The sequence below is a fragment of the Lissotriton helveticus genome, chromosome 6 (genome assembly GCF_964261635.1).
Source record: "Lissotriton helveticus chromosome 6, aLisHel1.1, whole genome shotgun sequence".
In the NCBI taxonomy this organism is placed as follows: domain Eukaryota; kingdom Metazoa; phylum Chordata; class Amphibia; order Caudata; family Salamandridae; genus Lissotriton; species Lissotriton helveticus.
This window is the reverse complement of record NC_136067.1, coordinates 2,086,840,279-2,086,867,075: the sequence shown is the minus strand read 5'-3', so window position 1 is coordinate 2,086,867,075 and position 26,797 is coordinate 2,086,840,279. Positions and strand designations below refer to the sequence as shown.

At 51.1% G+C, this 26,797-nt stretch overlaps 1 pseudogene; it reads right to left on the bottom strand.

The window, feature by feature from the left end:
* Nucleotides 1-15,454: 15,454 nt before the first annotated feature.
* On the bottom strand, nt 15,455-26,019 carry LOC144765601 (28S ribosomal RNA; annotated as a pseudogene).
* Nucleotides 26,020-26,797: the final 778 nt, after the last annotated feature.

The window sequence follows — 26,797 nt, the reverse complement described above, 5'->3', positions numbered from 1 at the left end:
ATACAATAAGAAATCAGAGAGAGGCCACATGGCCCCTATCACAAGCATCATTAGGCCCAGTAGACCCCATCCCCCTGGGCCACAATTTTGAGGGAGGAGCGCAGGCAGCCTCTCTCACCAATCCTTATTAGGCCAGAGAACCCTATAACTGATGCCAATTATATATTTTTTTTATAAATGGGAGGAGTGTCATGTGGTGCCCCTCCCTGAGCCTTAAGAGGCCAAGAGGATCCCTTTTCCCAGGGCCAAAGCAATAAAATATGGACGGGAACGCATGTGCCACCCCTCCATGAGCATCCTTAGGCCCTGAGGGCTTAATCCCCCAGTGCATTATGTATTTTAAAGGGGCAAGAAGCCATGTGGCACCTTCCTCAAACCTCCAAAACGTTTCTTTTTGCCCAGGCCTTCCCTTGTTAGCCCTCTCGGATGCTCTGTAGAGTCAGGCACCAGTTCTCAGCTCCAGGAAGCCGCTTGGCCACAGTGCGCTTTAGCAAGTCCCTTTTTCATTTCATTTCATTTCATTTCCTTAGGTCCTGGGGACTCCATACCCAGGCCTTTTTAGGTCTCGCATGCGCTGCAAGGCAAAAATACCTTTTGTGATTGCACTGGCGTTTCAGCCAATAACGTGCCTGTGTGCCTATGCACTCAAAGGCAGCACATGCTCGTGTGGCAATTTATTTGTGGAGCGATCGCGGCCATTATCGCTCCCGCAAGTGAATCGCCAGGCTCCCCTCCTCCCCCTGCTGCGCTTGCCTCGCCCTGCTGCCGTGCGCGCTCAAAAGAATAATAGATTTCAAGTAGTGGCACGGTTAGATTGAACTATTTGAACTAGAACAATAAATGTACAACTGCCTGAAGATTTAAGGCATTGTTAGCAGCCATCTTAGAGTGGGTGCATTTCAGTGGGAATAGTCGCATCTTAAGAGTGGCTAAAAGCCCCTTTGAGCAACCCGCGAGCAGCTCATGGTTACACAACGTTTACATACGAGCCGGGGTCTTTTGGAGAGGGTGTGGCATTTGGCAGACTTTGGAACGTGGGAACCCGGTTGGGGTCTCGGCGTCTGCTCAACTCTCTGTGATTCTGGGCAAATCACTTAATCTACCTGTTTCTTTAAATAGCAGAATGCATCTTTCTTTTATGCAGCTGGGTATCATGTAAAGCATTGCAATACCTTGGCTCAAGTTTGCACTATAATAAAATGGGAAAATACGTATAAAGGTAATTGGAGACGGCTGCAATGTTTACTTGCATTGATGTGGCGGAGCTCCTCAGTGAAGTCCTCTCCTCTGTCAACCGATTCTGAATAGGTGAAGGGCAGCAGTCACTCTGGCTTCCACAAGAGAAATCTATTGATCTAATTCCCTGCCTGTAAGAGTGTAGTGGCCTCCTCGCGATTAAAATATACTTCAGTCCCCAGAGAATGGGGAATATGACTCAGGGAACAGGGCAGCACAGCCCCCTCTTTTTATTAAATAATTTGGACTCCGGGGGAGGAAGTCCCTTGAGCGAATATGTCTCGGGAGTGGGCTGTATGTCCCCTCCCCATATTATCTAAATCAGGTCCCAGGAGATGGGGTCTTCATTGGCAGAAATGGCTTGGGGAATGGGTCCAAGCAGCCCAAGGCATATCTGGGGAATATTCTTTTTTTTTTTAAATAGGCACAAATTAGTTTATCATATACAAAAAAGCCCTTGTTGTACATCACACATCAACTCAGAATTTAAGGGGTTCTTCTTTTTAATTCGGGGGAGGGTCTAGTACCTACTTATTAACCCACATGGGTGTGTATTTAAAGGTAAAAGTAGGTCATGTCCTAAAGGTGATTCTTACAAGTGTGAGAATAAAAAATGTGTGTTTAGTAAGTGCCTCTGGTAAGCCAAGGAGCAATTGGCAGGTGCCCATGAACTTTTTTACTTTCTCATCATCGCCACGTTCTCAAAAAGGAACGAAAACCAACACCCAAAGCTGTGTAGGAAAGAAATGTATGTGCCCTAAAAACTATTACCTATGTATGCTACACATCTAAACATATTCTGTAATGGCAATAACTGCTTGGCAGGTATGATCAATTTCCTTTAATAAAGGAAAGCAAATGTGAATATGAAAGAATGTGATATATGTACGTGTGTGAGAGTGTATGTGTGCATACTTGTGAGGGTATACATACAGGCAAGCTTTCTATGTATGCAAGTAAATTTAACAATAAGAGTACCTTATAGTAATTTTTTTCAAAAAACAAAGTTCACAGACACAGCCCTCACTCTTTAATATTATCAGGCTGGCAGTCTGTAGAAGTCCAGGAGCTAAGTAACACCCGACATTCTCTAAATGCAAGTGCTCACCAGCTTCCAAACCAAAAAGTGGAAGGTATGTCAAAACAATTGTGTTACCCAAGCCAAAAGATGTAGTCATGGCAAAGGGCACTGCCTCAAAGAACTATCCTGTTCTAGAGACCAACCATACTTGTTTAATGTTAAACTTTACGAGACACATAAAAAAGACTGCCCATGAGTCTTCCTTGAACACCCCAGTGCTGAGGCCAGCAACACCGCCTGTTCCTTCATTTTCAGTCTCTTTAGACATATTTGTTTAAAGTATAAGAATGTAGCAGAGAAATGTGCAGGACATTTCATGCTACAGAGTTTTGTGAAAAAGTTGTTTTGTTAACTCGAGTGAATAAGATCTACAGAACAAAGGTTTGAAGATATTTATTAAACTAAACAAGAACATATAGAATTTCTTTCACAAAATGTAGGCCTGAAGGTTTTTTCCAACTCTTTCAGCAGACAAGTTCTTAATAGTCCTAAGACTTTCACAAACATATTTATTTTATGCAATAGAATTGTGGAAACCATTGCAAAACCTTTACAAAGTAAAGCGGAAATCACAGCCCTGGTACCTTCACAATAATATCCCTCAACATTCGCGGGAGAGAAGGTGGTGTGTCCAAAACATTAAAGAGTACCTTGGACAGTGAAATCTCGAGAAAAATAAATGCTGTTTTTATTACTCAGTTGTAAGCATGCTGAGAACAACATCTTTTTGACAGCAAGTATTATAGGGCTGCTTTCAGATAGTTGCATAACAAACATGCGTAAGTGGTCTATGGCCTTAAAAACTCATGTTGATCTACAGTTATCCCACAATCTTATGGAAGACTTGGGTGAACTGGGTTTGTTTGAAAATTACTTTGATGTGACCATTAAAGTTCTCTAATATAGCAGGTTTTGGATGTACATCATGTCTAGACAGCATTTAAGAACTAAGACTGTGTTTGTTGTACACCATGGCAAGCATTTCAATCACATAAAAAACAAATAAGTGAAATGTACGTGTCCCCATAGTGAGCATATGTATAACACAAAGTGTAATCACCAGTGTGACATGCACTGTAAAATGTTTCAGTCAGACAGTTGTACACCAGACCTGAGTCACAAAGTCAGCGGTGGTGAATATCAGGTGGGGCTGTATTTCCTAGATCGATATGCTATAGTTAATGGTGTGCTGACCACTTTTGAATAAAACAGGTGTTTTTATTATGGCTGTTCCCACTGCTATGACGCACATGAGTATAGTAGTCTGCTGGGTAGTCTCTTTGAGCAACTGTGCCTCTAGACCTAGTTAAAGGCACATTATAACAAGAACCATGGTGTTGTTGTGAGATCCTTGTGGGAGCATGTGCGGCTAAGTATTGTAAGATCAAAAGAAGAGCTTATGTGTTTTACCAGAAGCAAGGAATTGCCGGAGCCTGATGAGCCCTTTGATGCCTTGCTTGGGGGTTGTAATAATGGTAATAAGTCTGCATTGGTAGTCAACAAATACACTACTATGATCACACAAGTCTGTATCCTTATATAAACAGGATGAAACAATGCCTGCTAGGACTTGCATACATCATTTATTAAGATTTTAATGACCACAGTGAGTACTTCTGCCTAGTTAAATGTTTAGTGTACCCACCAGGAAGGACATGTGCTAAAAGCAAGCAGGCCAGCAAATGAACACATATTGATATGGAACGGTCAATCACAAGTACTGGGTATAGAATAGAGGTACAGGAGCCTTAGAGAAAGTTTACAAGATTCAAAGGATACACGTGATATAGCACTTTAAGCAGTCTTATTTGGTGGAAACTTGTGAAGCACACAGAAGATGTGTTTGATATCCTGACATCAGTTGGAACATTTTGGGTCCATTACACGGTAAGACTGGGCCTTAAGGAAAAACAAGACATAGCAGCTGGATGCTGAAATGAAAAACATACTAAACCATATAGATTTAACACCCCACATCAAAGCCAGGTTATACTCAACAGTTCACAGACCTTTTTAAGCTAATTTTGATAAGGGTCGGAGGAGAAAATAAGCTGACTGTATATACTTCTGACTCTGAAACACCACAGCCACCATCCACTAAATCATTTTTACCATCCTCAGACCCTTTGGTTGAACTGTTGTTGAATAAAATGTCACAAGAAAAATACACTGCCTCATTTAATAAGAAAGGAGACTTTGTTCACAATGGACAACTCAGCAAAGTATCTAAAATGTATGACCTACTCTTTGGCATCAGACGCCCCTAGAATCTAACACGGTGGAAAACTCTTAGAGGCTGGGAAAGTTTTATGCAGGCATTTGTGAAACAAACATATTCTTCCATTATAGGTAACAATTAGGGGTTGGCAGAAAACTAAGCTCTGCCAGCATAGTGGATAAAGCCAGTGTTAGAATCGGTAGTCGCTAGTTAGCAGAGGTATACACTTCTGACAAATAGGGACCCACCTCCTCTAGTCAGGGCAAGGGGTGCCCACCTCACCCCTTGCACACACTCAGATAACCCCTGCTCAACCCCTTGGTAGCTTGGCAGAGCAGACAGGCTTATCTAAGCATTTATGACCATATACAGTAATATAGTGAATACACTACAAATGGACACTACACAGTGGTATTATAAACATACGGTTGTTTATATAAGGCTTAGCACAAGACCAAATAACGACAAAAATATACCACAATCTTAATAAATACTCTTGGAAGGAAAAATAATAGTTCAAGTGAAGTTTCTTCTTAGTAAACAGTCTTTAGCAACAAAAGCAACTCTTCTTCTTTAAAGCACAGTTCTTGGCAACAAGGTAACCCCCGCAGGAGTCACATGCCGTCGAAGCAAAGTTATTCCAAAGGTTCGGTGTCGACCGCGAGGAGTGCTACGCCGAGCCCGGAGTCGAGACAGACCCCACCAACACAGTACCTTTGAAAATGAAGCGCACGATGATCCTCGGTGTCAAGAGGTGTCGGACTGGAGCAGCGCTCACGGTAGCGAAGCAGGATACAGCGGCGGCGGCGATGTCGTCGTTGCAAGAGTGGGCAGCGCTCACGGCTTTGAGAGGCCTTCTGTGTCAAGGCGATTGGTAGCGGCGTCGCTACTGGCATCGATCGGGCCCGGCGGGAGGCGGCGAAGGTGCGGGACACTGGAGCTGCACTCACGATGTCGAGCTAGATTCGGCGGCGTCCGTCGACGTCGAGATTGCTGGTTTCTTTAGAGGTGCTGGACTTCCACGATCCAGCAACAGGCACTTTTAGCAGATGGTGAAGTCCTTTAGCCCTGCGACTTCAACAGGAGGCTGGCACTCTTCCAGTCCTTGGAGATTTTCTCGGCAAAGTTCGAGAGTACACACTCAGTTCCTCTCTCCTTGTTCCTTGGCAAAAATAAAGAAGCAATGCAGGATTCCCCCCAGCAAACAGCACTCTGGCAGAAGGGGTAGGCAAGTCCTTGGATCAGCAGGCTTCTTGTCCTTGGTACAGGTTTCCTTGTCAGAAGTGATCTAAGTTCTTTGGTTCAGGGGTCCTTCTCTTATACCCCTTTTCCGCTTTGATTCCTTTGTCTGTGCCGGGAGATTTCCCCCATCCTGGGTTTGTTGTGGGTGTAGCCAGGCCGAGGCACCTGGCCTATTCACTGTGTAAGGCAGAGTCTTCATCCGCCCAGCAGGAGGCGGAGCCAGTATTGTCACTGGCAGGTACAGGGCCATCCGTCGCCCGGCAGGAGGTGGAGCCAGTATTGTGTCAGGCAGGGCAGGATATCAGGAACTACTCTCCCCTCACTCAAAGCGCAAATGTCTCATTCGCCCCATACTGACTCATTCAGACCTCTGGAGCCACCCAGCTCCTGTCACGCACACCAAACCAGCAGATACCGGTAGACAGTTAGACAAGGAACTAGCCACTTTCTAAAAAGGCTAGTTCCAAACACAGAATCTAAAAACCATCCACCCTTCAAGATGCGTTATTAAATTCTGAGTTTAGGGATACCACACTCGACATTGTACCATGCTCTCCGAGCCCGCTAAGATTATATTGTGCAATAATTCCGGCAGCCCATTCTAACCTATGGAGAGCAGGTAGCCTTACAATAGTGAAAAAAAAAGATGGCTGTAATCCACTATTAGGACATGCCACACACATCAGGGCTTGTTCTACCTTATCCTTACAATGCACCCTGCCCTTGGGCCTACCATAGCGGTGACTGATATGAAGTTAAGGGAAGGCTGGGGGACTGGCAAGTAGGTGCACTTGCTCAGTCCGCATGACAGTACCATACTGCACGCAGGTTCTGCAATGGCAGACCTTAGACATACTTTTACGAGGCCGCTTCTGTGGGTGGCACAATCGGTGCTGCAAGCCCACTAGCGGCATTTGTATTAACACTCCCTGGCACTCCGGGTGCACGCTACGAGGGACTGACAGTAAACCAAATAAGCCAAACATGTAATCCAATCAATGCATCAATTTAACATCGGGAGCACTTGCACTGTGGTGCTGATCAGTAGCGGCACGGTGCCCAAAGCAATATTCCAGCAAAAACATTGTAAACAGAAGAGGCAAACAGAAAAAATGGAGGGGAGACTCATGCCAATGATGCCAGGTCTAACATGTGTCCCCTCCAGCTGAAATGTGGGGAGAACTACCCTTAACCTAGGAATTCCTCATCACTAAGGCGGAAAAATCTGGACAGACCATCAGCATTGGTGTGATCTGTACCAGGACGGTGTTCCACCGTAAAGTCCATCCCCTGTAGGGAAATGGACCACCTCAGCAGCTTTGGATTCTCACCCCTCATCTGCATCAACCATCTGAGGGGCCTGTGGTCTGTCTTAACCCGGAAGTGAGTCCCAAACAGGTAGGGTCTTAGCTTCTTCAGTGGCCAGACCACAGCAAATGCTTCTCGCTCTATCGCACTCCACCTCTGTTCCCTGGGAAGTAACCTCCTACTGATGAAGGCTACAGGTAAGTCTCAGCCCTCTTCATTCATCTGTGATAGAACAGCCCCCACGCCATGCTCTGAAGCGTCCGTCTGGACAATAAATTCTTTAGAAAAGTCAAGGGCCTGGAGTATTGGTGCTGTACACATTGCAGTTTTCAGGGTGTCGAAGGCTGTTTAACAGGCGTCAGTCCAGATCACAAGTCTCGGCTGCTTCCTGGAAGTCAGCGAAGTCAAGGGGTGCCATACCTCTTGACAAACCTCCTGTAGTAACCCGTGAGACCTCAGAAGGCTCTCACCTGAGTTTGGGTTTTGGGCGGTGCCCAAGCCAGGATGGTATCGATCTTGGGTTGCAGGTGGGGGCCACCTTGCCGCTCCCTACTTGGTGCCCCAAGTACACCACTGAACCCTGCCCAATCTGGCATTTACTGGCTTTGATTGTGAGGCCTGCTCCGCGCAGGGCCACCAACACTTCCTGGAGGTGGCGCAAGTGTTCCTCCCAGCTGGCGCTGAACACTGCGATGTCGTCCAGGTAGGCGGCACTGAAATCCTCCAGTCCAGCAAATACCTGGTTGACCAACCTCTGGAAGGTGGCAGGGGCATTCTTCATCACAAAGGGCATAACCCGGAACTGGTAGTGCCCATCTGGTGTGGAGAATGCTGACCTCTCTTTTGCCCCATCAGTCAAGGCGATCTGCCAGTACCCAGACGTTAGATCAAACCTACTGAGGTACCGGGCAGCCCCCAACCGATCTATGAGCTCATCAGCTCTGGGGATGGGGTGCACGTCAGTCTTCGTGAGTGAATTGAGTCCTCGGTAATCCACACAGAGCCGAAGTACCGGTGAAGCACCAGGCGCAGCAGCCTTCGGGACCAAGACCACTGGGCTGACCCAAGGACTGCTAGAGGACTCAACCACCCCTAAGGCAAACATTTTGGAGACCTCCTCCTTGATGTATGCTCTGACCTTGTCAGTCACTCTGTAGGCCTTGTGCTTCACAGGAGTGCTGTCCCCGGTGTCCACATTATGGACACACCACCGAGTGACACCAGGGATCAAGGAGAACAGATCAGGGAATTGTCCCAACAGTTGGCGACAATCTTGCTGCTGCTCAGGGGTCAGGACATGACCCAAACTTTCTGACCAGGTTGAAGCTCCACCAGAGTGGCATTCCGCTCGTACCAACGCTTCATCTCTTCCTGGCTGGCCTCCAGATTTGCCTGAGCAAGATCTCTGAAGCACCGAGTCTGGTTCCTAAAGGCCAGCATGTAACTGTATACATCCTGGGGAGGTTTCCTGGGAGATTGCTCCCAGCCTTCTTTGACCAGACTCAAAGGTCCTCTTACCGGGTGACCGTACAAAAGCTCAAAGGGGCTGAACCCTAGAGACTTTTGTGGCACCTCTCGTAAGCAAACAGCAGGCATGGCAAGAGGACGTCCCATTTATGCCTCATTGGTTCTTCAAAACCCATGATCATGCCTTTGAGGGTTCGGTTGAATCTCTCAACCAACCCATTACCTTGAGGGTGGTAAGGAGTGGTGAACTTGTAGGTTACCCCACAATCCTTCCACAGAGACTTCATATAATTGGAAATGAAGTTGGTGCCCAGGTCTGACACTACCTCTCTGGGGAACTGCATGCGGGAGAAAACACCCATCAGTGCCCGTCCCACCACGGGGGCCGTCACTGTGCGGAGAGGGATGGCTTCCGGGTACTGTGTGGCATGGTCCACCAAGACCTGGATGATCCAGTTGACCATGGCTGTCTTGGGGTCCGGGGGTCCAACAATGTCAATCCCCACCCGGTCAAAGGGGGTACTGACTACGAGAAAAGGTTGGAAGGGAGCCTTCTGCTTCCGCCCGCTTTTCCCACTTGCCTGGCAAGTTTGACAGGTTTTACAAAGGATATCTGTATCCCTTCTCATCTGAGGCCAATAAAAATGGGTGACAAGCCTGTCAAAGGTCTTGTCCTGCCCCAGATGTCCAGCTAACGGAACGTCATGAGCCAAACCAAGGAGGAAGGCCCTGAAGCGCTGGGGCTACCACCAGCACACGGGCTGACCCAGGTTCAGCAGCCTTAGGCTTGCTATACAGGAGATCGTTCTCCCAGTAGACCAAATGTGATCCTGACTGATCACCTGTTCTCTGGGCTGAGGCCTGCTGCCTCATACCCACAAGAGAAGGGCACACTTTCTGTTCAGCACAAAATTCTTCCCTGGAGGGACCACCATCCTGCTGCCAGTGGGTCAGCTCGGGCAGATCTCCCAGTTCAGCAACTTGTTCCCCTGTGGGCTCCAGGGCAACCCCCTCAAGGTCTGCCTCCTCCTGGACTGTGGGAACTATGGGGGCGGTTTCCCGTGCCTCCTGCCTCTTCTCTTCACGGCTGGGTCCTGGGCCATACTTTCCGGGACCCCAGCAGCACCCTTACTAGCTGTCATCGATCGAGTGGTTACACACACCCACTCTGGCACGCCCAACATTCTCAAATGTTTCTCTCGCTCCACCTTAGCCCAAGGGGAGTTTTCCAAATCATTGCCCAGGAGACAATCAACAGACATGGCGGGCCTTACAGCGACTTGAAGAATACCTGAACCCCCCCCCATTGAAAGGGAACTTGAGCTACCTCACATCTCTTTTGAGTGTCGTCAGCAGCTATCACGGGGTAGAATGCATGCGGGACCACCTGCTCTCTGGACACTAGGTGACACTTGACAGGTGTCACACTCTCTGAGAGCTTCCACCTTATTGCCATTAATGGTCACCCACTGCTTGTATTTTTTAGTGTTTTCAGGCAGAGGGTTTGGAGGGACCAATTCCGTGTCTCCTAAAGGGACCAGGGACTTTTCTGCGGGACCCCACCCACCAGGGGCAACCATCTCCTCCCCTCCCAGGGCTACACTCGCCATCTGACGGGGTGGTGCACGTGGTGGTGCATTAGAAATCTTCATGGGACACTGGGGATCATATTAACGATGTCCCACCTGCTTACAAGCGTAGCAGGTCATTGGGCCCCTAGGAACAGGTTTACCTGTCGGGCCTCTGGCTTCTTTACTGGATGAGGCTGGGAACCCTTCCCTTGGTTCCCTTGGGGATTACTTTGGGGCCTTTTCTGAAACTCCCTCTGTTTACCCTTGTCCCCCCCACTCTTCTGCTGGGGACCCTGCCCACCTTTGGCTGAGTCTCCCACTGGACCCTTGTGGACCCTGGTACTGACCCAGCGGTCCGCCTCTTCAGCAAGTTTTCTATGATAGATATCTTGCTATCAACAAGGGAATAGCCCTGGAAAACAGTTATTAGACAAGTGCTCCCAAGCAAACAAATCATAGAGAGCATCATAACTTCCCACTTTGCTACCCTTTACCCAAACATCCATGGCTCTGCAAAAAAATGACACATATTCAACCCACGTCGTACCAGGCAACTTCTTACATTCTCTAAAGGCTTGTCGGTACTTCTCTGGGGTTCGGCCATACCTTAACATTAAAGCATCTTTCATATGAGCATACGACATCCTATCCTCAACAGGCATAACCAACAAGGTATCTCGCCCCTCATTGACAAAGCGACCCCACAACCCCGCTCCCCAATCCTTCTCAGGGACCCGGTGGGTCAGCAATGCTAACTCATATGCTTTGAACCACTGGTCAATATCTTCATTCTTATGAAAATCTTTTATCACATCTTTGGGAAAATAAAACCTACTTTCTGCAGGCCCAGATGGAATGCTGCCACTAGAGGGATTCAACTCTAAACTTGGTTTTAAGCTCCATCTTCCTCACCATTTTCTCACGTTCAAACGCTAACTTTTCTCTCTCAAAATCCAACCTTTTTCTCTTCATATCAGCCTCTCTCCTGCTTCTTGCATTCTCTATCTCCAACTTCCCTCCTAACTTAAGTTTCGCCAATTCTAATTGGTATTCTCATTCCTTCGCCCTGTCTTCCAATTCTTCAGGAGAAAGACCCTTAGAGGAAACGCTGCTGCAGTGGGATGTCACCCGACCATTCAGGGGCTCTTCCGCCTCCTCTTCCCCTGTCAGTACCACCACCGGATCAGAGGGATCTCTGGCTTCTAACCAGGCCTGCAGCGCTCTGAGGAATTCATCTTTCTTTTTTAGGCCTGTGGTAGAAACTTTCAACTGCTTGCAAAAGTGCTCCAGCTGCTTTTTCTTATAGTCCTTTATCAAATTTTAATTAAATTCCTCCACAACAACAGGAGTAATGACTCCGGCGTCACTCATGGTCGAAACTGGCAGTCTTCAAAAACAAGCTTCAGGAAATTGTAGAACAAAAATAGGATATCCAACCAAAACAGATTGTGGCTGCGCTATGGTCTGCTCTCACTATGCAGCGTACACTAATCACTGCACATGAGTCATAAATGCAAAGTTCAAATCCTCACCGCTGACCACCAATGTTAGAATCAGTGGTCACTAGTTGGCAGAGGTATACACTTCTGACAAATAGGGACCCACCTCCTCTATTCAGGGCAAGGGTATCACACACTCACATAACCCCTGCTCAACCCCTTGGTAGCTTGACCGAGCAGACAGGCTTATCTCAGAGGCAGTGCATTAAGCATTTATGACCACATACAGTAATAAAGTGAATACACTACAAATGGACACAACACAGTATTATTATAAAAATATGGAAGACCAAATAACGACAAAAATATACTACAATCTTAATAAATACTCTTGGAAGGAAAAATAATAGTTCAAGTGAAGTTTATTCTTAGTAAACAGTCTTTAGCAACAAAAGCAACTCTTCTTCTTTAAAGCACAGTTCTTGGCAACAAGGTAACCCCCGCAGGAATCTCACGACGTCGAAGCAAAGTTATTCCAAGGGTTCGGCGTCGACCGCGAGGAGTGCTACGTCGAGCCCGGAGTCGACACAGACCCCACCAACACAGTACCTTTGAAAATGAAGCGCACGATGATCCTCGGTGTCAAGAGGTGTCGGACCGGAGCAGCGCTCACAGTGGCGAAGCAGGATACAGCGGCGGCGTCGATGTCGCCGTTGCAAGAGTGAGCAGCGCTCACGGCGTCGAGAGGGCTTCGTTGTCGAGGAGATCGGTAGCGGCGTCACTACTGGCGTCGATCGGGCCCGGTGGCCGGGTCGAAGGTGCGGGACACTGGAGCTTCACTCACGATGTCGAGCTGGATTCGGCGGCCTCCGTCGATGTCAAAATTGCTGGTTTCTTTAGAGGTGCTGGACTTCCACGTTCCAGCAACAGGCACTCTTAGCAAATGGTGAAGTCCTTTAGCCCTGTGACTTCAACAGGAGGCTGGCACTCTTCCAGCCCTTGGAGATTTTCTCGGCAAAGTTCGAGAGTACACACTCAGTTCCTCTCTCCTTGTTCCTTGGCAAAAATAAAGAAGCAATGCAGGATTCCCCCCAGCAAACAGCACACTAGCAGAAGGGGTAGGCAAGTCATTCAATCAGCAGGCTTCTTGTCCTTGGTACAGGTTTCCTTGTCAGAAGTGATCTAAGTTCTTTGGTTCAGGGGTCCTTCTCTTATACCCCTTTTCCGCTTTGATCCCTTTGTCTGTGCCGGGAGATTTCCCCCATACAGGGTTTGTTGTGGGTGTTGCCAGGCCGAGGCACCTGGCCTATTCATTGTGCGGGGCATAGTCTTCAGCCGCCCAGCAGGAGGCGGGGCCAGTATTTTCACTGGCAGGTACTGGGCCATCCATCGCCCGGCAGGAGGTGGAGCCAGTATTCTGTCAGGCAGGGCAGGCTATCAGGAACTACTCTCCCCTCACTCAAAGTGCAAATGTCTCATTCACCCCATACTGACTCATTCAGACCTCTGGAGCCACCCAGCTCCGGTCACGCACACCAAACCAGCAGAGACCGGTAGACAGTTAGACAAGGAACTAGCCACTTTCTAAAAGGGCTAGTTCCAAACACAGAATCTAAAAACCATCCACCCTACAGGATGCGTTATTAAATTCTGAGTTCAGGGATACCAAACTCGACATTGTACCATGCTCTCCGAGCCCGCTAGGATTATATCGTGTAATAATTCCGGCAGCCCATTCTAACCTATGGAGAGCAGGTAGCCTTATAATAGTGAAAAACGAAGATGGCTGTAATTCACTATTAGGACATGCCACACACATCAGGGCTTGTCCTACCTTATCCTTACAATGCATCCTGCCCTTGGGCCTACCATAGGGGTGACTGATATGAAGTTAAGGGAAGGCTGGGGGACTGGCAAGTAGGTGCACTTGCGCAGTCCGCATGACAGTACCAGACTGCACGCAGGTTCTGCAATGGCAGATCTTAGACATACTTTTATGAGGCCGCTTCTGTGGGTGGCACAATCAGTGCTGCAAGCCCACTAGCGGCATTTGTATTTACATGCCCTGGCACTCCGAGTGCACGCTACTAGGGACTGACAGTAATCCAAATAAGCCAAACATGTAATCCAATCAATGTATCAATTTAACATCGGGAGCACTTGCACTGTGGCACTGATCAGCAGCGGCACGGTGCCCAAAGCAATATTCCAACAAAAACATGGTAAACAGAGGAGGCAAACAGATAAAATGGAGGAGAGACTCATGCCAATGATGCCAGGTCTAACAGCCAGCCACCCCTTCTCCCCGGCCCAGTCTCTGTTTCTGAAAGCAGCCAGGCCGGGGAGAGCCTCCCCGGGCCCCAGTGGATGCAGCACGAGCCCCGGGCCCGGTCCCAGCTTCCGTACCCCAGCCAGGCTGGGGAGAGCCCCCCGGGCCCCAGTGGATCCCTGTCCCCAGTGCCCGGACCCTTGGCTGGCTTGCAGGATGGGGGGCTCCTCCCGCACCCAGGGGCCCACCGGACGCAGCACGAGCCCCGGGCCCGGTCTCAGCTTCCAAACCTAGCCAGGCCGGGGAGAGCCTCCCTGAGCCCCAGTGGACCCCCGTCCCCAGCGCCCGGACCCTCGGCTGGCTGCAGGACGGGGGCCTCCTGCACCTCAGGGCCCACCGGACGCAGCACGAGCCCCGGGCCCGGTCCCAGCTTCTGAAACCTAGCCAGGCTCTCCGGGCCCCGGTGGACCCCCGTCACCAGCACCTGGACCTTCAGCTGGCTCCCAGGACAGGTGTCCCTGGAACACAGCATGAGCCCCAGGCCTGGTTCTAGCTTCCAAAGCCTAGCCAGGCTCGGGATAGCCATCCTGGGCCTCGGCGGACCCCCATCACCAGTGCACGCAGATCCTCGGCTGGATTTCAGGACAGGGGTCTCCCACAGCCTGGGACCCTGGGACGCAGCACGAGCCCCAGGCCGGGTCCCAGATTCCGAACCCTAGCCAGGCCGGGGAGAGCCTCCCTGGGCCCCGGCAGACCCCCATCACATCGCACGGACCCTCGGCTGGCTTCCAGGATGGGGGGCTCCCGCAGCCTGGGACGCAGCACGAGCCCCGGGCCCGGTCCTAGCTTCTGAACCCTAGCCAGGCTGGGGAGAACCTCCCCGGGCCTCAGCGGACCCCCGTCACCAGCGCCCAGACCCTCGGCTGGCTTTCAGGACGGGGGCTCCCACAGCCTGGGACCCTGGGACGCAGCTCAAGCCCCTTGTAGTGGGGGCTTACAGAACTTTGGGGAGGGGCAAAAGTTAAAGTTAGCCCAGCCGCCAGCCCGCATGGCCATCTGGTCACTCAGCCCGGAGGGCTATCTGGTCACCCAGCCCACAGGGCCATATGGTCGCCCTGCCCGCAGGGCCATCTGGTCGCCCTGCAGGTACGGCCATCTGGTCGCCCGCCCTGCAGGGCCATCTGGTTATGCAGCCAGGCAACCAGATGGCTCGGGACCGCCCAGTGCCCAGGTGGCCTGGGAGGGTGCCATACACAGTCACCCTTGCAGTCCAGCGAGGTTCACTGGGCGCACTGAGCAAGCCACTCGGGAGGCTTCTTCCCCTGGCTGGCTGCTGCTTGCCTCCCTGCCTGACTTGCCCGGGAGCAGCGGGAAGGGAAGGCCCGGTCGGCCCAGGCCATCTGGTCACCCTGCCGACCCGCAAAGGGATGATGGCCCCCATCCCCGCACCCCGGTGGGGCAGGGACAGGAGGGGAGGCCCCTGTGCCGGAGGGCATGTGGTGGAGGCGGCCTCCCACAGGCCCGCGTTACCCCCTCCGCGTCCCTCTCACTGGCCCCGCGGCAGAGGGACCCACCCCTGGGTGTGGTGGAGGAGGGCGTCCGCAGGCACCCACGCACGGAGAGACAAAAGCTTGGCTCAGAGGATGACGTTCAATAGATCGCAGCGAGCTAGCTGCTATGCTACTTACGAAACCCTGACAACAACAAATGATTTAGCACCGGGTGCCCCACAAACATGCAGTGCACTAAGGGCGATGGAGGCGGCCCCCTTCCGTCCACGCTCTATGCACCCCCTCCCCCCCTGAGAAAGGCCGGCTATTCAAGGCCAACCGAGGCTCCACGGCACTGTGGTATCGTTACTGTTTAGGGGGCATTCTAACTTAGAAGCGTTCAGTCATAATCCTACAGATGGTAGCTTCACCTGCGGTTCCTCTTGTACTGAGCAGGATTAGTATTGAAACAACACATCATCAGTAGGGTAAAACTAACCTGTCTCACGACGGTCTAAACCCAGCTCACGTTCCCTATTGGTGGGTGAACAATCCAACGCTTGTTGAATTCTGCTTCACAATGATAGGAAGAGCCGACATCAAAGGATCAAAAAGCGACGTCGCTATTCACGCTTGGCTGCCACAAGCCAGTTATCCATGTGGTAACTTTTCTGACACCGCCTGCTTGAAACCGAAAAAGTCAGAAGGATCGCGAGGCCCCGCTTTCACGGTCTGTATTTATACTGAAAATCAAGATCAAGCGAGCTTTTGCCCTTCTGCTCTGCGAGAGCTTTCTGCCCTCCCTGAGCTCGCCTTAGGAAACCTGCGTTATCGCTTGACAAGTGTACCACCCCAGTCAAACTCCCCACCTGCCACTTTCCTCGGAGCAGGTCGTGCTCGGCGGGCACCGGGCGCTTGGAGCCAGAAGCGAGAGCCCCATGGGGCTCGCCCTCCCGCCTCACTGGGTAAGTGAAAAAACGATAAGAGTAGTGGTATTTCACTGGCGGCGCGAAAGCCTCCCACTTATCCTACTCCTCTCATTATTATTATTATTAGTGTATTTTATAAAGCGCGCAGCTACCCCAACGGGATGTCCCGGTGCTGATTGAGTAAAAACGGTCGTCCAAGGCAAAGGCCTAGAGGCAAAATAGGAAAGTTTTTAAGGATCGGCGGAATTCAGGTTCTGATTTGCTCATTCGAAGATTCAGAGGCAGCTTATTCCATCTTTGGGTAGCGCATACCTCAAAGGTTTTGCCCCCCCGAGTGAGCTTTTTTAAATCGGGGAGTAGCCAGAAGTAGTTTGGAATTAGATCGAAGAGCTCTCGACTTGCTGTAAGGGCGAAGAATAGATCTCAAATGGGCTGGGCCTTTGCCTTTTGTTGTCTGGTAGGCCAGCGTCATTGCTTTAAAATCAATTCTTTTAGGCACGGGAAGCCAGTGCAATTCCCGAAGATAGGGAGAGATGTGTTGCCTGCGGGGAAGACCACCGATCAGGTGCGCCGCAGCATTTTGTACCATCTGTAATTTTTGGCACAGGCCTGCTGATAGGCCCAAATATAGTCCGTTAGCATAATCCAGATGCGAGATTATAAGCGCATGCGCTACCGTTTTTCGGTTTGGACAGGGTAGGTAGTTTATAAGTTTTTTTAGAATTCTAATCTTAGAAAAACATGCTGCAGATACTGTTTGGACCTGACTCCCGAAAGATAACTGGGAGTCCCATCGGACCCCCAGGTTTCTGACCGATTCTTTCGGCATAGGAGCCTGGCTCAGGTCCTCCGGCACCAGAGATTGGAATTTAATGGGGATGGTTGGTTGAAAAAGAGCACCTCAGTTTTATTTGCATTCAATCTGAGGAAATTAAGGTCCATCCATTTGGCGATGTTACTTAGGCAAGTTTTCAGAGGGTCAAAAGTGAGGGGTTTGGCTCATCAAAGGTAAAGAGCAGCTGAATGTCATCGGCATAAGATGTTGTTTTAATGCCCGAGTGGAAAATCATTTCAGCTAGAGGGGTAAAGTACACATTAAATAGGAGGGGGCTTAATGAGGAGCCCTGAGGCACACCCCATTTAAGTGGCCTGACTGAGGAAGTAAAGGGAGGGGTATGGACCTGTTGCTTTTGGTCCGATAGGAACGAGCCTATCCATTTGAGGACCCTGCCCTGAGTTCCAATAGTGCTCAGTCTGTTCAGCAGGATGGGATGAGAGACGGTGTTGAATGCTGCCGATAAATCCAGCAGCACCAACACCGCCCTCGAACACCGGTCACGTGTCCAGCGCACAGAGTCCGCCATTTCTATTAAGGCTGACATTGTGCTGTAACCTGGACGAAATCATGTTGTGAGTCGTGGAAGAGAGCATGGTTCTCAATAAAGCTAGCGATTTGCTGGTGAGCTAGTCTTTCCAAAATCTTGGCTGGAGCTGGAAGGAGAGAAATTGGCCTATAGTTCATCGGGTTCTCTGGATCAGCATTGGCTTTCTTTAGGATCGGGACAAGGTATGCATGTTTCCATGAATCCGGATAAATGCCAGAGCTCAGGGAGGCATTCCATATAGGATTGCGAAGGGGGTTCAAAAAGGCTGCTAACGCTTTGTATTGTTTTGCCGGCCAGGGATCCCCAGGGGATCCTTACTTGTATCTGAGTAATTCCCTCAGGGAGGTATCTTCGGATATTTTCGAGAATTCCAATAATTCAGAATTCAGTAAAAACTGGACCTGAGCAGTTGTGATCCATCTGTAACTCCCGAGTGCCAGGACTGTCCCTGGGTAGAAAAGAAGCATATATGAGGGCGATTTTCTCCTAAAAAAATTCAGAAAGCTGAGTACAGAGTGTTTGAGAAACTGGCTGGTGTCCATTCAGAGCTTGGGTGTCGGAAAACGATCTTACAATTGAAAAAATTTCTCTGGGGCCATTGCTGGCCTTATCAATTTTGTCAGATAGAAAGCTTCTTTTTTGCTTTATTACCAGCTTCCGATACTTTTTCAGGGCAGTACGATACTCAAGTGTACTTTTGTTTGAGTAACCTAGTCTCCAGCGCCTCTCCAGAACTTTACAGGCAGATTTTTTCTGTCTCAGTTTGTCCGAGTAGCAGGGGGCTGCGGTTGAGGACCTGAATGCTTTAATTGGCCTAAGAGGGGCCAGCGACTCGATTGCCTCACCCAACCAGTCATTAAGGTTGGAGATGCTCGAGTCCAGGTCAGAGGCGAGAGCACTTTTAAGTGCTCTTGAAGTGCTCATGTCTCTTCACATTGCCAGACTAGAGTCAAGCTCAACAGGCCTTCTTTCCCTGCTGATCCTGCCCCCGTTCCCATGGCTGTGGTTTTGCTAGATAGTAGGTAGGGACAGTGGGAATCGCGTTCATCCATTCATGCGCGTCACTAATTAGATGATGAGACATTTGGCTATTTCTGTACCACCTCGCAGTGGCTCATTCTGGGTTATTATGCTGCCCATCAGCGTCAATTCGGTTTTGCTTCCAACAATACAATATTCTTTCGCTACTGAGTACAGCTACACTGAAAGCTGTCCTCACTGGAACTGTGATCACGTATAGGCCAGAGATAGTACACCCTGCAGTATTATTCCAACAATTTAAAATTGTCTACGAACAGTCCTGATAAATTAAAATATAATTAGCAGGACATCAATTATCAATGTGTGATAAATATGTGTATGAGAATATTTGAGATCTATTCATCATTCAAGACATTTCAATAAGTATGATGTACACAACTATATTTAAATTGTTATAAGCACACATTTATAAAAATACACATCTACAAATTGCACATCTAACTAGAAAAAGCACATCTATAAAATTCACATCTATACTAAAGCTTGTGTCAACTATAAACCTATATGTTAAAACAATATGCTTTAAAAGGGTGACGTGTGCTGCAAGAAAGTGTACATCTCAGTATAAGCTTGATACTCAATTGTCCATGAATACTTGGCACATTTTAAGAGTGTCCATTAAAGTAGTCAGGGAAACATTTTTCTTGAATGGGAATGACATTTGCAGACCTAAATCAGCAAGAACAACATCATTACATTGAGGCCAAATACCACGACATCCAATGATAAAGCCATGAAATTTTAGTGTTGCATTTTGTGAGATCTTTGATTTGCTCTGACAGATCCTCATAGTATTTCACTTTACTCTCACACGCTAATTCAAGGGAATTCTGAGAGTTTTCGAAACGAATTGAAACATCAATAACTACATCTGTACCATTTTTGGTAAACACTACATCTGGTTTTTGTAGTTCTCCTTGATTATTCGTAACATGAGGTTCCCTATATGCCATCCAACCACACCTTTTTGCTCTATCAATGAGCAATTCCAGAATTTTGTTATGTCTTTTTATCCTAATGTCCTTAGTTTTAGGACATGCGCCTGAAATATGAGAAATTGTTTCGCAAACATCATTACATACCTACATGTAGCAAATGTATGGTTCCTTCCCCTAGTAATGGTTTCTCTAGTATATAACACATTTGCTCTTAACATCAGCGCAGCTATGTACTGTTTTCTTTCATTTTGTTATGCTTGCTGATCCAGAAGTTTGAGGTTGTATTACTTGCTAAGTATCATAGTTACTCCCACCGTTTACCAGCGCTTCATTGAATTTCTTCACTTTGACTTTCAGAGCACTGGGCAGAAATCACATTGCGTCAACACCCGCCTCGGGCCTTCACGATGCTTTGTTTTAATTAAACAGTCGTATTCCCCTGGTCGCGCAAGTTCTAAGTCAGCTGCTAGGCGCCAGCCGAGGCAGAATGCCGGCCCCGTGCCTCCTGGGAGGGGGCACGGGGAGAGGCGACCACCGCAGCTGGGGCGATCCAGAGTCGCCACCGCCCCAGAGGGATACAAAAGGGGGTGGTGATGGACGGAGCATCTGAACCAATCAAGCACTCACACGAGTCAAAAGATCTGGGTTTGATCCATCACAGTTCTTTAGCCCACTCTGCCACCCCAGTTCAGACATGGCTATATGCAAATCAGTCTGACCCTGTGCCTCATGGGAACAGTCCAGCCCGAACTGCTAAGCCATGCCTTCCCTGGACCGGAAACAAGCTTCCGAGGACCGGTTTCTGGCATTCCAGCCGTCTTCAGCCCGGCTTGCTTGAATCCAGTGGCAAAGTGAGCAAGGGACTCACGTCTGAGCATACCCTGCCACACTTATGACGGCCAAAGCAGTACAAAAGGGAGTGGTGAAGGGAGTGGTGATGGACGGAGCATCTGAACCAATCAAACACTCACACCCAGTCAAAAGATCTGGGTTTGATCCATCACCGTTCTTTAGCCCACTCTGCCACCCCAGTTCAGACATGGCTATATGCAAATCAGTCTGACCCTGTGCCTCATGGGAACAGTCCAGCCCGAACTGCCAAGCCATGCCTTCCCTGGACCGGAAACAAGCTTCGAGTACCGGTTTCTGGCATTCCAGCCGTCTTCAGCCCAGCTTGCTTGAATCCAGTGGCAAAGTGAGCAAGGGACTCACGTCTGAGCATACCCTGCTACACTTATGGCGGCCAAAGCGGTACAAAAGGGGGTGGTGATGGACGGAGCATCTGAACCAATCAAACATTCACCCCCGGTCAAAAGATCTGGGTTTGATCCATCACCGTTCTTTAGCCCACTCTGCCACCCCAGTTCAGACATGGCTATATGCAAATCAGTCTGACCCTGTGCTCATGGGAACAGTCCAGCCCGAACTGCCAAGCCATGCCTTCCCTGGACCGGACACAAGCTTCAGAGTACCGGTTTCTGGCATTCCAGCCGTCTTCGGCCAGCTTGCTTGAATCCAGTGGCAAAGTAAGCAAGGGACTCACGTCTGAGCATACCCTGCCACACTTAAGGCGGCCAAAGCGGTACAAAAGGGGGTGGTGATGGACGGAGCAGCTGAACAAATCAAACACTCACACCCAGTCAAAAGATCTGGGTTTGATCCATCACCGTTCTTTAGCCCACTCTGCCACCCCAGTTCAGACATGGCATGGCTATATGCAAATCAGTCTGACCCTGTGCCTCATAGGAACAGTCCAGCCCGAACTGCCAAGCCATGCCTTCCCTGGACCGGAAACAAGCTTCCGAGGACCGGTTTCTGGCATTCCAGCCGTCTTCAGCCCGGCTTGCTTGAATCCAGTGGCAAAGTGAGCAAGGGACTCACGTCTGAGCAAACCCTGCCACACTTATGGCAGCCAAAGCGGTAAAAAAGGGGGTGGTGATGGACGGAGCATCTGAACCAATCAAACACTCACACCCAGTCAAAAGATCTGGGTTTGATCCATCACCGTTCTTTAGCCCACTCTGCCACCCCAGTTCAGACATGGCTATATGCAAATCAGTCTGACCCTGTGCCTCATGGGAACAGTCCAGCCCGAACTGCCAAGCCATGCCTTCCCTGGACCGGAAACAAGCTTCCGAGGACCGGTTTCTGGCATTCCAGCCGTCTTCAGCCCGGCTTGCTTGAATCCAGTGGCAAAGTGAGCAAGGGACTCATGTCTGAGCATACCCTGCCACACTTATGGCGGCCAAAGCGGTACAAAAGGGGGTGGTGATGGACGGAGCATCTGAACCAATCAAACACTCACACCCAGTCAAAAGATCTGGGTTTGATCCATCACCGTTCTTTAGCCCACTCTGCCACCCCAGTTCAGACATGGCTATATGCAAATCAGTCTGACCCTGTGCCTCATGGGAACAGTCCAGCCTGAACTGCCAAGCCATGCCTTCCCTGGACCGGAAACAAGCTTCGGAGGACCGGTTTCTGGCATTCCAGCCGTCTTCAGCCCGGCTTGCTTGAATCCAGTGGCAAAGTGAGCAAGGGACTCACGTCTGAGCATACCCTGCCACACTTATGGCGGCCAAAGCGGTACAAAAGGGGGTGGTGATGGACAGAGCATCTGAACCAATCAAACACTCACACCCAGTCAAAAGTTCTGGGTTTGATCCATCACCGTTCTTTAGCCCACTCTGCCACCCCAGTTCAGACATGGCTATATGCAAATCAGTCTGACCCTGTGCCTCATGGGAACAGTCCAGCCCGAACTGCCAAGCCATGCCTTCCCTCGACCGGAAACAAGCTTCGAGGACCGGTTTCTGGCATTCCAGCCGTCTTCAGCCCGGCTTGCTTGAATCCAGTGGCAAAGTGAGCAAGGGACTCTTGTCTGAGCATACCCTGTCACACTTATGGCGGCCAAAGCGGTACAAAAGGGGGTGGTGATGGACGGAGCATCTGAACCAATCAAACACTCACACCCAGTCAAAAGATCTGGGTTTGATCCATCACCGTTCTTTAACCCACTCCGCCACCCCAGTTCAGACATGGCTATATGCAAATCAGTCTGACCCTGTGCCTCATGGGAACAGTCCAGCCCGAACTGCCAAGCCATGCCTTCCCTGGACCGGAAACAAGCTTCTGAGGACCGGTTTCTGGCATTCCAGCCGTCTTCAGCCCGGCTTGCTTGAATCCAGTGGCAAAGTGAGCAAGGGACTCACGTCTGAGCATACCCTGCCACACTTATGGAGGCCAAAGCGGTACAAAAGGGGGTGGTGATGGACGGAGCATCTGAACCAATCAAACACTCACACCCAGTCAAAAGATCTGGGTTTGATCCATCACCGTTCTTTAGCCCACTCGGCCACCCCAGTTCAGACATGGCTATATGCAAATCAGTCTGACCCTGTGCCTCATGGGAACAGTCCAGCCCGAACTGCCAAGCCATGCCTTCCCTGGACCGGAAACAAGCTTCCGAGGACCGGTTTCTGGCATTCCAGCCGTCTTCAGCCCGGCTTGCTTGACTCCAGTGGCAAAGTGAGCAAGGGACTCACGTCTGAGCATACCCTGCCACACTTATGGCGGCCAAAGCGGTACAAAAGGGGGTGGTGATGGACGGAGCATCTGAACCAATCAAACACTCGCACCCAGTCAAAAGATCTGGGTTTGATCCATCACCGTTCTTTAGCCCACTCTGCCACTCCAGTTCAGACATGGCTATATGCAAATCAGTCTGACCCTGTGCCTCATGGGAACAGTCCAGCCTGAACTGCCAAGCCATGCCTTCCCTGGACCGGAAACAAGCTTCCGAGGACCGGTTTCTGGCATTCCAGCCGTCTTCAGCCCGGCTTGCTTGAATCCAGTGGCAAAGTGAGCAAGGGACTCACGTCTGAGCATACCCTGCCACACTTAAGAGGGAGGCGCCTCGCCCAGCCGCGGCGCGCGCCCTGTCCCGCTTCACTCTCTAGCCTGACTGACCCAGCCCTTAGAGCCAATCCTTATCCCAAAGTTTCTGATCTGACTTGCCGACTTCCCTTACCTACATTGTTCCAACATGCCAGAGGCTGTTCACCTTGAAGACCTGCTGCGGATATGGGTACGGCCCGGCGGGAGATTTACACCATCTCCCCCAGATTTTCAAGGACCAGCGCAGCGAGAGCTCACCGGACGCCGCCGGAACCGCAACGCTTTCCAAGGCTCGGGCCCCTCTCTCGGGGCGAACCCATTCCAGGGCGCCCTACCCTTCACAAAGAAAAGAGAACTCTCCCCGGGGCTCCCACCGGCTTCTCCGGGATCGTTTGCGTTACCGCACTGCACGCCGCGAGGGCACCCGCCGCCGCCAATCCGGGTTTGGGGATCTGAACCCGACTCCCTTTTGAACGGCTGAGGGCAACAGAGGCCATCACACGTCCCTTCCGAACGGCGCTCGCCCATGTCTTAGGACCGACTGACCCACGTTCAACTGCTGTTCACATGGAACGCTTCTCCACTTCGGCCTTCAAAGTTCTCGTTTGAATATTTGCTACTACCACCAAGATCTGCACCAGCGGTGGCTCCACCCGGGCCCTCGCCCCGGGCTTCCGTGTTCACCGCAGCGGCCCTCCTACTCATCGCGGCTTAGCCCCCGCGGCTCTCAGCGCCGGCAACGGGCCCAACGCTCCAGCGCCATCCATTTTAAGGGCTAGTTGATTCGGTTGGTGAGTTGTTACACACTCCTTAGCGGAGTCCAACTTCCATGGCCACCGTCCTGCTATCTATATTAACCAACACCTTTTCTGGAGTCTGATGAGCGTCGGCCTCTGGCGCCTTAACCAGGCGTTCGGTTCATCCCGCAGCACCAGTTCTGCTTACCAAAAGTTGCCCACTAGGCACTCACATTCCATGCCCAGCTCCACACCAGCGAGCAAGGCTTCTTACCCATTTAAAGTTTGAGAATAGGTTGAGATCGTTTCAGCCCCAAGACCTCTAATCATTTGCTTTAACAGATAAAACTGGGGCTCCGAGCGCCAGCTATCCTGAGGGAAACTTGGCAGGGAACCAGCTACTAAAACGACCGATTTGCACCTCAGGACCGCTACGACCGCCACCAGAGTTTCCTCCGGCTTCGCCCTACCCAGGCATAGTTCACCATCTTTTGTGTCCTATCACACACGCTCATGCTCCACCTCGCCGACAGAGAGGGCGAGACGGGCCGGTGGTGCACCCACGCTACTGACCTCCACCAGAGTTTCCTCTGGCTTCGCCCTACCCATCTTTTGTGTCCTATCACACACGCTCATGCTCCACCTCGCTGACAGAGCGGGCGAGACGGGCCGGTGTTGCACCCACCGCTGGAAGCGCGGCGGGATGCCACCTCAGCCGTCATGTGCCGGCCCTCACCTTCAATGCGCCACAGGGTTTCGCTCGGCCCTCTGACTCACGCACGTGTTAGACTCCTTGGTCTGTGTTTCAAGACGGGTCGGGTGGGTAACCAGCATCACCGCAGACCCCTGGCGTGGGCCTCTCCGCCCAATGGACGATGCAGTCGGGGCACACTGAGAACAGTCCGCCCCAGTCGACAGTCGCGCTGGGAGCAGGGGGCCCGTCCCCCTTCAACTGCCCCAGCACGCCCAGTGGGGTGCCCAGGAGAGGGCGCGGAGGCAGTCAAATCTCCCTCGACCCCACGGACATGGCGAAGCTGCTGCCAGGGGGGCTGTAACACCGTCCTCCGGAGCGGACGGCCACCTGCCACCCCGAAGCCTTCCTAGCCGACCCGGAGCCGGTCGCGGCGCACCACCACGGAGGAAATGCAACCTGCCGGGGCCGGGTAGGGCCCGGGCGCTGGTCCCGCGGAGGGAATCTGGAACTCCCGGGCCACCGACCTTCCTGCCATTTTGAATCCTCCGGGCAGACTGCACGGACCCCAGTTGTTTACCTCTCAACGGTTTTACGCCCTCTTGAACTCTCTCTTCGAAGGTCTTTTCAACTTTCCCTTATGGTACTTGGCTATCGGTCTCGTGCCCGTATTTAGCCTTAGATCAAGTTTTGGTCTGCATTCCCAAGCAACCCGACTCCGAGAAGACCCGATACCGGCGCGCCGGGGCTGCTACCGGCCTAACACCATCTGCAGAGTGAGCCTCGATCACACTTGGGCCCCCTGAGCGGCGCCGGGGAGTCGTCTTCTGTTGGCCACATGTCGGCCGTCGGCTGCTACCGGCCTAACACCATCCGCAGAGTGAGCCTCGATCACACTTGGCCCCCTGAGCGGCGCCGGGGAGTCGTCTTCTGTTGGCCACATTTCCCGCGCCCGTCCCCGGGCGGGGATCTGACGCCGGGCTCTTCCCTCTTCACTCGCCGTTAATGGGGGAATCCTGGTTAGTTTCTTTTCCTCCGCTTAGTAATATGCTTAAATTCTGCAGGTCTGATCTGAGGTCATAGTCGGAAGAATAACGCTGGAGCGTCGAAGGGGGTTGCCGGGGTAGGCCCGCCCTCTTTCCCCGGATCGGATCTGGAAGGGGATTTGCCCTTCTCAAGAAGCCGGCCACGAAGCTTGGCACCCGAGGCGCGTGCACGTGGGCAGCCAGTGGGAAACCACTGATAGCCACCCGCGGCAGGCAGGCAGGCACCCCGGGATGGGCCTGTGACAGACCGGTCACCAAAGTCCCGGTCCTCACCTCAGCGCCCCGGGGACGTGCGATCGGCCAGAGGTTATCTAGAGTCACCAAAGTGGCCGGGCGGGCCCAGATTAGTCTTGTTATGATAAATGGACACATCCCAGGAGGTCAGCGCTCGTCGACATGTATTAGCTCTAGAATTACCACAGTTATCCAAGTAACAGATGGAGCGATCAAAGGAACCATAACTGATTTAATGAGCCATTCGCAGTTTCACTGTACTGGCTTAATCTTTGAGACAAGCATATGCTACTGGCAGGATCAAGCAGGTAGCCACACCTGATGACTGGGTGGGAGCCGCATGCCCATCTCCCCGACCGGCAACCTTCATGCACCCCTCAATCTCTTGGGAGCCTGCCAGGGGAAGGTGCCCAATCGCCGGGGCGGGAGGGGTCACTGGAGGGGTGTGGAGAGGTGCGGTTGCATGGGCACCGGCATGCCCAGCCGTCTCCACCGGGAGGGAGAGGCAGGCGAAGGCGCAGCATGAGTGAAGAGGTAGGGGTGCTGGAGCCTGGCGGCAGCGGCATTCCTCGGAATGG